The sequence below is a fragment of the Ailuropoda melanoleuca genome, chromosome 5 (genome assembly GCF_002007445.2).
Source record: "Ailuropoda melanoleuca isolate Jingjing chromosome 5, ASM200744v2, whole genome shotgun sequence".
Taxonomy (NCBI): domain Eukaryota; kingdom Metazoa; phylum Chordata; class Mammalia; order Carnivora; family Ursidae; genus Ailuropoda; species Ailuropoda melanoleuca.
The window spans coordinates 95,991,886-96,006,616 of NC_048222.1; positions in this window are offsets into that span (position 1 = coordinate 95,991,886).

Genomic DNA, 14,731 nt, shown 5'->3' on the forward strand with positions numbered 1-14,731 from the left:
GGCACATGGGTAGCGCAGCTGTTAGGCATCTGCCTTTGGTTCAGGGCATGATCCCGGCGTTCCAGGATCGAATCCCACATCGGGTTCCTCCACTAGGAGCCTGCTTCTTCCTCATCTACTCCCCCTGCTTGTGTTCCCTCTCTCGCTGGCTGTCTCTCTGTCACATAAATAAATAAAATCTTTAAAAAAAAAAAAAAGAATTGCCATGCTATCCTTCAATTTTTGCTAACAAATCTATGAGCTTGTTGAAAATACCAACAGTGATTTTCCCTCAATAAGACAGTTCCTTGTCTTTTAATGAATATTTCCTTTGACTTCACGACTCTGCCCTCAATTATGGATTACAGCCGTTTGCTTAATATGTGAGACTCACTGCTCTGTAATTCAGAGGATTCAAGTTAAATCACTTATTATAGACAGAAACAATATTGATGAATTGCCCATCCTTCAGTTCAATGTACATTCTAAATGCCAGGCTATAAAATTAAAACAACAGGCATTCAATTTCAATTAAATTATTTAAAAATTCTTGATTGTTCCATGAAATCTCCATTATATATTTAAATATCTTTTGTTAATCAGATCTGCTAATGAGATCTGTAGCTGTGCTAGTTGTCAGTTTCAAACTGCCTCTTTCAGAAATGAAGAACAAGGTTAAACTTTCTCATCTATTGTCTGTGCATTTTTTAAAAAAATAATCTTGTACATATGTCAATAATAAAAATAATCTTTAAAAAAATCCCCAATTTTTATATCACTAAATTATCCATAAAATGTCTTCATGATTAGAAACACATGTGAAACTCTTGTACTGTAAATCATATGCCTGTACTATTCTGCTAAAATGATATGTATCTTATAAAACAAACAGAATTAGAATAAAAATTACTGGAATTTCCATACTAAGCTAATATACACTAACAAAGAGTTTATCACTATTAAGAAGAAGGTGCGTTTTTAAAGTCTTTCTTCCAGAGGTACCTAGGTGGCTCAGTCAGCTAAGCATCCAACTCCTAATTTCATCTCAGATAATGATCTCAGGGTTGTGAGATCAAGCCCTGTGTTCTCTGTGCTGCGCATGCAGCCTGCTTACAAGTCTCTCTTTCTCCCTCTCCCTCTGCCCTTTCCCCATCCTGTGTGCATGAGTTCACTCTCTCTCTCTAAAAAAATTTTAAAAAATTAAAAAATGTAATGGTCTTTCTTCCAATATTAAATTTGTATTGCTTTATTGTTAAATATGTAGTTACTATTTCTCCCTTGACCTAACCTGACAGAGAATATACATATGTGTAGAAACTTGCCTCTTCATTTACTTACTGTTTGTTGTGTTTTCATTCTTAGTGTTCTTAGTCATTATTTCTTCAAATAATCCTTTTAAATTTATGTAAGAATGACATAATATAATCTATATATCCATGTGGCCACTTACAGATAAACTAAATTTTTAGGAATCTCTGAAATCTAAGGATTTCAGATAAAAATAAATAAGGATGGTAATGACAATCACTATTCACTAAAGAATTAAATTTATTTAAAATTTATTTATTTATTTTAGAGAGAGAGTGAAAGAGACAGCACAAGTGGGAGGGGCAGAGGGAGAGGGAGGGAGAATCTCAAGCAGACTCTGTGCTGAGTGTGGAGCTGGATCCCAGGACCCTGATCATGACCTGAGCCAAAACCAAGAGTTGGACACTTAAAACAACAGGTGTCCCTAAAGTTATTATTAAGGAAAGATAGATGATAAATGGATATAGATATCAAATATTAGTACATATATGGACATTTAAGTATAGATATGTATATGTATTAGATGTCACGTTTAGCTAATAATAAGCTGGACTTACTCTTTTTTTAAATTCTGATGTAGAAAAAATAGAAATTTAAATACATTTTTCCTACCTCCACAGTGGATTGATTGTCTTTTCACCCATGAAGGTATATAACCACATTTGGTGACCACATTTCCAGCTAGAACCATAACTAAATATTGCTATTATTTATCTTGAATTCTTTTGGAAGGTTTCATTCTTTAACCTACTTGGTATATATTCTATATATTTGCACATTTATACAAACAATTTGCACTTGCCCCTGGTTCCTCTGTTGGCACATCTTTCTCCAAGTTTTCTCCAAAATTTGGCCAACTTAAACCATCTCTAAATATGTTTTTATTTGTTTAAGTTAATATATTATTTCAAACATTTTAATTAGATATCACACATTTGATTGTTCTTTATTCTTTGCATATTTTGAGATCTTGACTCCTTGCAAACAATGATCATTAAATCCTCACTGCCATTCCCCTTTTTTCTTTCCTTATAAACAACAGGAAAAAAAAAAAAGAACTCAGTCCCTAGTAATTTAAAACATATAGTTTCTTATTTGGAAACAGCATTTTAAATGAGCTTTTTTTAAATGAAAAATTATCCATCTTTCATACAACTTCACTGTTTAGATCCATATTCATGAATACATTCCATTTGTCTGGATTTTTTTTTCCACAATGCCTTGAGACATGAACAATGCAGAGATAATTATGAAATAAATGAGCACCCTGAGAAAATTAATTTCAAATGTGGTAGAGCAGAGGCTAAAATGCAATGAGTTAGGAATTGGAAAGTAGTTGATGAATAGAAGGAAGAATGTGAAGAATGGCGTTCTGAGTGGTTTTACAATGAACCAGGAGAGTCCGTTATTTTCAGAGCATAACAGGACAGGTGGTTTTGGATTCTGATAAGCAAGAATAATTGAAGCAGAGATCGTTTTAGGTAAAACATGAGGTCACTAAGTGCTGAGGAGGTGGAAGAATAAGATCATTAAAAGCTGTAGTCATGGACTGGAATGTCTAATTAGAAATCCTGGAAATAAAGGATAACCAGGGGCATGTGGGTGGCTCAGTTGTTAAGCATCTGCCTTTGGCTCAGGGTGTGATCCACATCAGGTTCCTCGGCTGGGAGCCTGTTTCTTCCTCTCGTACTCCCCCTGCTTGTGTTCCCTCTCTTGCTGGCTGTCTCTCTTTGTCAAATAAATAAATAAAATCTTTAAAAAAAAATAAAGGATAACCAGTCTATATGAAGGTTAATTCAATGGAAGAGAGGCAAAGATTGTTACTGTTAACGTGTATAGCAACTAAGAGGCTGTCATTAATAGAAGGGTGTGTAAAAAGAGATATCTCCCAAAGCAGGGAAGAATGTTATGTAGAGAGGGTAATTAATGCATTTATTAATATTGTACTTACAAAAACATCATAGATGGAAAATCATTTTGGTCCATTTTTGATGTTCTATTTTATACTACTAATAATTTATCCATGTTAATTTTTTGAAGAAGGTTTTATAACTTTCTGTAAGCACAACCCTGACAAATTTGAGCATAAGACAAATGATTGGCATGTTTCATACAGCTGTCTTTGTCTTAATAAAGACATATTCTTTTCTAAGTGTTAGAAAGTGTAACATTTTAAAGTGCCCGTATTTTAAGATTTGTCCTATCTTTTTTTTTTAATTGTTTAAAATTTTTCCAGCTTGAAATCAGGCAATGTAATGCCCCCCCCCTTTGCTTTTCTTTTTCAACATTTCCTTGGTGATTTGGGGTATTTTCTGGTTCCATACAAATTTTAGGATTGTTTGCTCCAGCTTTTTGAAAAATGCCATTAGTATTTTGATCGGGATGGCATTGAATGTATAGATTGCTCTGGGCAGCATAGACATTTTAACAATGTTTATTCTTCCAATCCATGAGCATGGAATGTTTTCCATTTTTTTGTGTCTTTCAATTACTTTCATAGATGTTCTGTGTATAGATCCTTTACCTCTTTGGTTAGATTTATTCCTAGGTATCTGATGGTTTTTGTTGCTATTGTAAATGGAATCAATTCCCTAAATTTCTCTTTCTACAGTTACATTGCTAGTGAATAGAAAAGCAACTGATTTCTGTGCACTGATTTTGCATCCTGCCACATTACTGAACTGCTGTATGAGTTCTAGTAATTTGGGGGTGGAGTCTTTTGCGTTTTCCACATAAAGTATCATGTCATCTGTGAAAAGAGAAAGTTTGACTTCTTTTTTGCCAACTCAAATGCCTTTTATTTCTTTTTGTTGTCTGATTGCTGATGCTAGGACTTCTAGTACTATGTTGAACAATAGTGGCAAGAGTGGGCATACTTGTTGTGTTCCTGATCTTAAGGGGAAAGCTCTCAGATTTTCCCCATGGAGAATGATATTCATTGTGAGATTTTCATAGATGGTTTTTATGAAATTGAGGAATATTTCCTCTACTCCTACACTCTGAAGCACTTTAATCAAGAAAGGATGCTGTATTTTGTCAAATGTTTTTCTGCATCAATTGAGAGGGTCATATGGTTATTTTCTTTTCTTAATATGTTCTATCAAAGGGATTGATTTGCAAGTGTTGAACCACCCCTGCACCCCAGGAATAAATCCCACCTGGTCATGATGCATAATCCTTTTAATGTACTTTTGGATCCTATTGGCTAGGATCTTGTTGAGAATTTTGGCACCCATATTCATCAGGGATATTGGTCTGTAATTCTCCTTTTTGACAGGGTCTTTGCCTTGTTTGGGGATCAAGATAACACTGGCCTCATAGAACACGTTTAGAAGTTTTCCTTCTGTTTCTGTTTTTTGAAACAGCTTCAGGACAATAGGTATTATTTCTTCTTTAAATGTTTGCTAGAATTCCCCTGGGAATCCATCAGGCCCTGGACTCTTGTCTTTTGGGAGGTTTTTGATCAGTGCTTCAATTTTGTTACTGTAGTATATAGGTTTCCAGGAAGGCATCCATTTCTTTCAGGTTGTTTAACTTATTGACATATAGTTGCTGATAATAATTTCTAATATTTGTTTCTTTTTTCTTGGTGTTAATCATGATCTCTCCCTTTTCATTCATAATTTTATTAATTTTGCCTTTCTCTTTTCTCTTGGATGTGTCTGGCCAGTGGTTTATCAATCTTATTAATTCTTTCAAAGAACAAGCTCTAGTTTCATTGATCTGCTCTACTAATTCATTGATCTCTGCTCTAATCTATATTATTTCTCTTCTCCTGCTTGGCTTAGGTTTGATTTGCTGTTCTTTCTCCAGTTCCTTTAGGTGTAAAGTTAGCTTGTGTGTTCAGGATTTTTCTACTTTTTTGAGTGAGACTTGGATGGCTATGCATTTCCCCCTTAAAACCCCCTTTGAGGTATCCCATAGGTTTTGACTGATGTGGTTTCATTCTCATTGGTTTCCATGAATTGTTTCAATTCTTCTTTAATATCCTGGTTGACCTAAACATTCTTTAGCAGGATTGTCTTTAGCTTCCAAGTGTTTGAGTTCCTTTCAAATTTTTTATTGTGATTGATTTCCAGTTTCAAAGCATTATGGTCTGAATATATGCAGGGAATAATCTCTATCTTCTAGTATCAGTTCAGACCTGATTTCTGACCCAGTATGTGGTCTATTCTGGAGAAAGTTCCATGTGCCTTCGAGAAGAATGAGTAAGTATTCTATTGTTTTAGGGTGGAATGTTTTGTGTGTATCTATGGGGTCCATTTGGTCCAGTGTGTCATTCACAGCTTTTGTTTCTTTGTTGATCTTCTGCTTAGATGATCTGTCTATTGCTGAGAGTGGAGAGTTGAGGTCTCTTACTATTAAAATATTATTATCAATATGCTTCTTTATTTTGGTTAACAGTTGGCTTATGTAGTTGGCTGCTCCCATATTGGAGGCATAGATATTTACAATTGTTAGATCTTCTTGTTGGGTAGACTGTTTAAGAATGATATAGTGTCCTTCTGTATCTCTAACTACAGTCTTTTGCTTATAATCTAATTTGTCTGATATAAGAATTGCTACCACAGCTTTCTTTTGAGGTGTGTTGGCATAAAAAATGGTTCTCCATCCCTCACTTTCAGTCTGGATGTATCTTTATGTTCAAAATGAGTCTCTTGTAGTTAGCATATGGATGGGTCATGACTTTTTATCCAATCCGCACCCTGTGCCATTTCATGGGAGCATTTGGGCCATTCACATTGAGAGTGATTATTGAGAGATATGATTTTAATGTTGCCATGTTGCCTGTGAAGTCCTTGTTTCTATTGGTAGTCTCTATAAATTTCTGGTCTATATTACTCTCAGGATCTTTCTTCTTTTATAACCCCCCCCTTAATAGTTCTTGCAGGGCCGGCTCGGTGGTCACATATTCTTTCAGTTTCTGCCGGTCTTGGAAGCTCCTTTTCTCTCCATTCTGAATGATAGCCTTGCTGGATAAAGTATCCTTGGCTTCATGTACTTTTCATATAGTACCCTGAATGTATCTTGCCATCCCTTTCTGGCTTGCCAGGTCTCTGTGGACAGGTCTGACATTATTCTGATATTCCTCCCTCTGTACATAAGAAATCTTTTCCTCCTAGCTGCTTTCAGGGTTGTTTCCTTGGATCTAAGATTTGTGAATTGTACTATTATATGTCGGGGTGTTGGTCTGTTTTCATTGATCTTGAGAGGGGTCCTCTCTGCCTCTTGGACATGAATGGTCGTTTCATTCCCCAGACTAGGGAAGTTCTCGCTACAATTTGCTGAAATATATCTTCTAGAGCTCTCTTTCTCTCTATTCTCTCCAGGATCCCAATAATTCTGACATTGGAACTTTTCATGGCATCATTAATCTGTCTGATCTCTTGGGCTTTAATCTGTTTTTCCCAGGCCTCCTTGGTTTCCTTCTTTTCTATCATATCTTCTAGCTCATTAATTCATTCTTGTGCCTTATTTGCCCTGGCAGTCAGAGTATCCAGTTTAGATTGCATTTCAATCATAGCATATTTAAGTTTGGCCTGATTAGATCTCACTTTTGCCCTTAGAAATTCTATATTGTCATTAATATTTTTCTCAAACCTAGATATCGACTTCATAATTGTTACTCTGAAGTCTATTTCTGACATGTTGCTTATACCCATATCCCTTAGGTCTGTGACAGAGGCCACAGTCTCTGATTATTTTCTTTGTTGGGGGTTCCTCCTCTTAGTAATTCTGTTGGGGGGTGGTTGAGGGAATGTACAGAGTCCAAAGTATTAACCACAACCCAAGCAATTTGTGCCTGTTTTATAGGGACCCTAGAGTTGTCATCCTCTTGTTCTTCCAGCCTGTCTTCTGGGGGAGGGGACTGCCTCAATGTTATTCAGGTAACCCTGCTTGGGAAGAGTTGCCTGACCCCTGTTGAGGGGGTGTGGGTTCAGTGAAAAACAGTTTTTTGGGCTTTTATTCTCTGGTGGCTTTCCCTGGCAGCTTTCTGTGTCTCTTCCAATAATCAGAGCAGAAGTGACTGCATCCAAACCTCTGTCTCAGAACAGAGATATCACAGTCTGCTCTTCACTGGGCTCTCCAGGACACAGTATCTGAATTTCTGTCTGCACTGCTAAAAACCATGGCCTTCCCAGTTGTGTACCCCACAGCAACAGTCCCAGAGGTCGATCCCAGGGCCAGGCACCTCTCTCCCCTTGTGCTTCTAAAACCTCAAGCCAGCCTGGTTCCCATGCATGTACCCACAGCTCCTGGATCCTGGGGGCTAGACTAAAGTCCTTTCCCCCCTGCTACCAGTCCGCGAGTCTGTGCCTGGTCCGCAGCGCAGGATGATTTTGCACTCTGGTGTTGTATCACTTTCCCAGTGCCAGCTTATGGTGGCTCCCTCCCCCTTCTGTTTATCTTCCAATATCTGCCCACAGAATCATGGCTCACTGCTTGATACATTGAGACCACCAGAGATATTCTGTTTGTAGAGATCCAGATATGTATTCTTTTATCTCAGGCTGTTTTTGTGGGTGTTCAGAATGGTTTGGTAGATATCCAGCTCATTTCAGGGAACTGGTTGAAGTAGAGTCCCCTACTCCTCTGCCATATTCCCAGAAGTACCCCCTGCACTGTTTTCTATAAATATGCTCTATGTAGTGGATTATTGAAAATTCAGCATTCATATTTAACCCTTTGTTATGGTTTAAAATGTTTCACTGAAATTTCCCATCTTCCACATCTATTTCCAACTTTTTCACTCTATCCTTTAACATCTTAATAATGACTGTGTAAGTTAAAAGTCTTTCTGATATGTCTAATACTGGATAACCTCTGCTGCTACCTTCTTATTTGTTGAAAGACCTGTGGTGGGCAGAGGCCTTCCTTCTTCTCCTTCAGGAGCACATGAGTCTTGCTTCTATCCCTCCCTCAGCAGCAGTGTATCTTTGTCAGTGATCCAGAACAGGAATATTTCTTGTTTTTCCAATGGTAGCTTATGGCTTTATGATTATATGAGAGAAGAAACTAAGGAATAGACAGGATTTTGTTTCAGTGTTCTACCGGAAGATGGCTGTCAGGTCCCCTGCCCTTTCCTTAAACCAGAATTGTGAGTTCTCAGTCAAGGCTTTTGGACATAGCTGCTGAGTGAGTGTGGACTCTGTGTGTGCCTGTGGATCCCAGCTAGTCTCTACTGTCACTGTAGCATACACTCAGTCTTTAAGAGTGTATAAAACCTCAATTGTTTCCTACTCTGTTTTAATGTCAAATTTTGGTAGCACTCTGACAAAAGTGAAACATTTTGTTTGCCCCACATCTCCTTGGAATCTAGTTAGAATAGCTTCCTTACAATCACCCTTCCCTACCTTCTTCAGTCCATGGCAGTTCCCCTTGATCCTTACAGTTGAATATACCACACTGAGCATGATTCTCTTGTTTAATGCTACACATTTTTCACAGTCCCTAAAATTAAGCCTAGTGTTTTACTTAGTATTAAGAAGAATAATATTTTCTGATAGCAAAACTGATCATGTTGGATTCTTAAGAGGAAATCTACATGTATCTTTGGTAGCACCTTCCAGAGAGGTGGTTCAAAGGTAATTTAACTGTGATATTTGCATAACTTGCTGACTTTATAATCTGACCCTTATATAAGTGACAAATGTACTGTATAATTTTAGGGCTGTATACTATATTAACTTGTATGTTTTGAAAGCGCAACCTAAACAAAGTCCAGAATTATACTTACATAGGTTCACACCACAATAATGATTTTTTTCCTAAGTGAAACATTGAGAATGAAAGCAAAATCTTAAGTCTTACATCAATAATTAATTTTTTCTCTGACCTTGAAGAAGTAATTTAATTCCAATTTTCTTTTCATGCAAATATTAGGGTGCTCCATCTCTCTTTAAAAAATCATGTCAATTAAGTAGGCAATGGTTTAGATCCTTCCAGGTGTATGAACTACTCCCTGAGTGTAAATTATATTGTACTAACTGCATTAAGCCGCCAGTGCCTGAAATTCAGTGAATTACTGCTCTACTGCATAAATGTCCCCCTAATGACTTGAAAGAGTCAATGTACTTTTTAAATTTTCCAGCTTAAATACTAGGAGTTTTGTAATGTTCTTTACAAAACTTGAAGAGAAGTAATATCCTATATATGGCATATTTTTTCACTACTAGTAGAAAAACAAAACTGACAGGAAGCTTGAAAACGAATTAGATTTTACAATACACCCACTGCTTTTAATTTATGGGATGTACTTTAAAGGAATAAAAAAATATGCAAATTAAGGATACTATTTAAATTCATCATGCTGAAGAGAATTTCTGAAGCATAAAGCAAAGGGTATCCCAAAACACTTGGTAGCATAATACCTGTCAAAATACTTGCTAATTAGTAAAATCTAAAAACATTCATAGTGAATGTTGTTATCCATACTTTCAAATTGAGTACATTTTAAGGTCTTAAAACATCACTCTGTATTGTCATTGAATAACATTTCCTTGAGACCTTTATTATGTATTGAAATGTGTTACAGTTTTAGATAAGTATGCCTACATGGTTAACTATTCAATAGATTTTTTTTCCAATTTGATCATAATAATTTGTTGTTATACTCATGTTTCCATGTTAATTAATTTCCAAATCTGTTGATGCAATTAAAGGTATTACTAACTTGAATGTAATTTGGTATATCATTAGTTCTTCATCTGAGTTTCAACTGCAACAACATAGCAACAATTTTTAAATGTCCTTACATTTTTGTATTTTGTGAATATATTATTTTGGCATCACTTTCTTCTCCTTGATATAAGAGCACCCAGAGATTGTGTTATTAACTTGTTTTTCCCTACCCTCTGTTCATGTTTTTCTACTTTTATGATATACCTTAACCTCTGATCAATTGCTTCACAAACCAAAATCACTTATTTTTTCCACAGCCTATAAATATCCAAAATAAATTTACATTTTTATACATATCTGTCTCAAAATCAAGTGTTAAAAGTAAAAAATATAAATCTTGACTGCTAGGTCAGTTTGTGCTCTTATACCTCTCAGATGTTCTGTCTTCCAGTCATAGTTGACTCTTCCAACTATTATATGTGTTGTAATCTAAGTAATATATGAGTTTATGTTTTATGGAATTTCTTTTTTCCAAGAGACTCAGCACAACCTCTGGTTCTCTTCAAAATGATCAACTCTGAAAGATCTATAGAAGGAATGACCATGACATGAAAGAAATAGAGAAAACTATAAAAACATTCTTGAATGTCTGGAGACATGGTTTTATGTTATTCTTATGTTTTTATGTCATGTTTATGTATGAATGTGATAGAAGATTAACATTTGTGTTATTTCCATTATAATTATAATAAATAAAGGTGCATTTTTCATCTCTGTTTATAAACCATTAATAATAGATTTTAGATATGAATTTATCTACAATTATGCTCTATCAACCCCAAATCTACATCTTGTGCTCTGTGATGTAAAAGGTGGAACTCAGAAAACTATATTACTCATATATCTTTATCATTGCATTTTGCCAATAGGAGACACTAGAGGAATAATGGAAGTTAGGAAGACAGGAGAATGACATCTTTGCCTTTATTCTTGCCAGCATCACCTAGCTCAATTGAAAGTTCATCCCAGCACCAGCAGGTTGAGACACTCTTCTGGCAATCCCTGAAGCAGCTCCATTGAGACTCTAGAAATACCCCTTCCTGAGACATCTAAGCAAGAGCATTTCACAGTACTTTTCTCAAGACCTAAGGCACCAGGATATTTAGGTGACCCATTCCTCAAATATCTGAATTATAATTGCAAAGAATTCCTCATTCAATCTCCTGGATTCTGGATACCTTTTGTTTCCTTTTGTTTTCCTGTCCTTAGGATGATAATGCTTCCCACACTCATGTTCTCTTGCTCTTGTTTTTTTTTCCTTTACTTTTTAAACTTCTTGCTACTGTAAACAATTCCTTCTTATAAATGTATTATTTTAAATAACTAATTTGGCTCCTGTTTTATTGTCTAGTCTCTGACTGATAAAAGATATTCAAGGTCCTGGCAATGAATTGCAAAATTAATTTCCAAAAAGCTTCTGGCAATTCGTATTAGTGGAATCAACAAATGAATATTCATTTTTCTTTATACCTTTTTACTTATTTGCCTATTTCTAAAATATTATTAACATTCTGAGTTACAAAAGAGAGATTGTTTTATTTTAATTGATATTTATTTAATCAAAAATGACCTCTTTTTGACATGTGGGAACCTGTTGTTCACAGGTTTTGCCATTTTTAAAGAACTTTAAAGTGCTTTGAATGGCTGTTTTGCTGATAATATTCAGATTCATTTTATGAACCACAATTTTCACACATACCAAGTACTTTGTTTTTCTGAATAGTTTTTTAAGAATGGTAAGTGAGGATGTACTTGAATTTTCTGTTTACAGTCTAACGATTAAAATTCTAGATGATTCTCATAATTATTAAATTCTACTACTCAACAAATAGAAGTGTATTGGAATAGAAAGCCTGCTTTGTGAAACCTCTATGTACCTACAGGTACCACCCACATTTTTTTGAAAGAACAATTAGAACAAATGATATAAAGTATAGGATAATTAATGTGTTTCCTCCTGCTGTACCCACTCCTGCCAACGGAGGTATCAGGGTTTCATCTGTCTATAATCATGTTCTCTTATTTCAAGTGATAGAAATACATCACCTATGTCTTTAAGCCTTCAGTGTTTATTTATTCTTCCTATTTAAATTCTTAATGCTTTAGTCATTTTTTTTTCTAAAATAACCTAAATGAAAAAAAATGTATCTGCTGTCCTAGGATCATTGTATTTTTTTTTCAATATACCTAAACATAGTGTTAATTTTAAGTAAGCATTCCATTTAAGAATAGTTTTAGAGTCACAGAAAAGTCTTAAAAATAGTAATGAGAGTTCTCATATACCCTGCATTAATGAACTAATGTTGATACATTATCTTTGACTAAAATCCACAGTTTATTTAGATATATTTAATTTTTACCTAATGTCCTTTTTTCTGTTTCAAGATCCCAACCAGAATATGATATTACATTTAGCTGTCATGTTTCCTGAGGCCTCTCTTGGCTGTGACAGTTTCCCAGACTTTCCTTTTTATTGATGATGTTGACTGTTTTGAGGAGTACTGGTCAGGTATTTTGTTGGACACCCCTCTATTGGAATTTGTCAGATTTTTTTTTATGATTAGAGTAAGAGTTATGGATTTGGGGCAGGAAGATCACAGAAGCAAAGTGTAATTCTCATCATATCATATCAAAAGTACATACCATCAACATGACTTATCACTGTTGATGTTAACCGTGATCACCTGGTTGAGATAGTGTTGCTAGATTTCTCCGCTGAAAATTTACTATCACGCTCCTCTTCATATTTTACTCTTCGGAAGGAAGTCACTATGCATAGACCACACAAGAGGAGTAGGGATTTACGTCCCCTCTCCTAGAGTGCACAGAATCTACATAAATTATTTGGACTTCCCCTAAATGAGAGATTTCTTTATCATCGTCTCTTTGCTTATTTTTTAAAATCATTTATTTATATCAGCATGGAATCATAGATACTTATTTGATAGGTTGGGCTAAAATCCAATACTACCTTATTTATTTTTATATTCAAATTATTCCAGCTTTCACCACTGAAAGCTTTTTCATTTGTTTCCTGTGTCCCTTTAACATACCCTGATCATCATGTTTTCAGTTAGCATTTGTTTACTTTCTGGCAACATGATACTACAGGGTTATCTTGCATATCCCCTGCTTCACTCCTAGAATCAACTATTTCTCCAAGGAGTCCAGGTTACTTATTGTTTTAGAAACCAAGATCTGAGTACTAGATATCTTCATTCCTACTGGGATGACCTATCTTCTAAGTCCTCTAAGCTGAGGATAGAAGGAAATACATGTCTGCATACTATCCAGTATATACACACATATCTAAAAATATATCTATGTGTAACCCTTTCTGTCTATATTAAGGTAAATGTTAGTTTGTATTGACACCCCCATCTCTTAACCCATTAAAACAAAAATATTCTACCAGTCTCATTTTCATATATATATATATAAACTTCCATTCCAAGAGTGAAAAATCTGCATCCCCATCTCCTCCATTGATCACCTAATTGTTCAAGTATACATGCATTATGGTTAAAGAATTATTAACCTGTAACTCCATGGAGGGGAGAAAACTTATCAACAAGAGTATAGTGCTTAAGTTCAGTTCTTCTGCTTTAGTCTTATGATCACTACTTAAGTCCACACGTTTCCTCTACCCACTTTGGTGAGGTTATTTTATATATTGTAATTAAGTTAGATTCTGTTGTCACAGTTTGCATTCATCCCTGGATCCATCAACTTTCTAAAGGATTTTAAAATTGGGGGTATTAGGGATCACTCTTTATGAAATAAATTTTCATCTGTTTTGCAAACACAGTGCCATGCATCCACCAGGACAATTTCACCAGCCTAAAAAATTCCTTGCCCTTCACTTGTTTTATCTTTTGCATCAGCTCCACAGTTCTTGAATGTTGTGTTTTCTTTACTTCCCCCACTATTGGTTTGCAAACTCCTTGGGAACTTCTCAGGTATAATCTGAAACTTGGTATCACAAGAGCAAGAATAGACCAAAGAAAGAGGCAGGCCACTCCAAATTGGGAGGTGGCAGGTTTAATAAGCAAGGGAACTTTCAAATGAGGCTTGTCTTGGGTGGCCATGAGGTTAGTAAGTCTCTATTCTTGCCAACAAAAATTGATATTGGCTAATGAAACAATAGAAATTTGAATTAAATAATTTGGGGAGTTCACAAAAAATTATAGAAATGTTAAGGGGGAAACAGGCTGGGATACAGTTAGAAAAATTTAGTGCAGGTTGGAATCAAAAACATGTAAAACCTTACTAAGAATAAATCCTAGGGAGCTACAAATACTGGTAAGAATGCTCTTTATACACCTTTTCTGCCATTCTGCTTCTGCAGTTCTTGAAAACCAGAGGTCCCTTTGAGGCCGAAACCACTACCAGTATACCAATATTTCTTTGGGACACCAAACATTGAATCAAGTGTAAAATGAAAGAATCTGTATTAGTTTCTTGTCACTGCTCTATCAAATTAGTATGAGTTTCATGACTTAAAACAACAGAAATTTATCCTCTTAGAGTTCTGAAGGTCAGAAGTCTGAAATCAGTATCACTGGACCAAAATCAAAGTGTAAGCAGAGCTATGCTCCTTCCAGAGGCTCCAGGGAATATTATGTTTCTTATCTCTTCCAACTTCTTTTGGCTGCTGGCAATCCTTGACTTGTGGCTGCATCACTCCAATCTCTGTTTCTGTGTTCATCTCACCTCTTCCTGTTCTGTCTGTATCAAATATCCTCTGCCTCTCTCTTAAAAA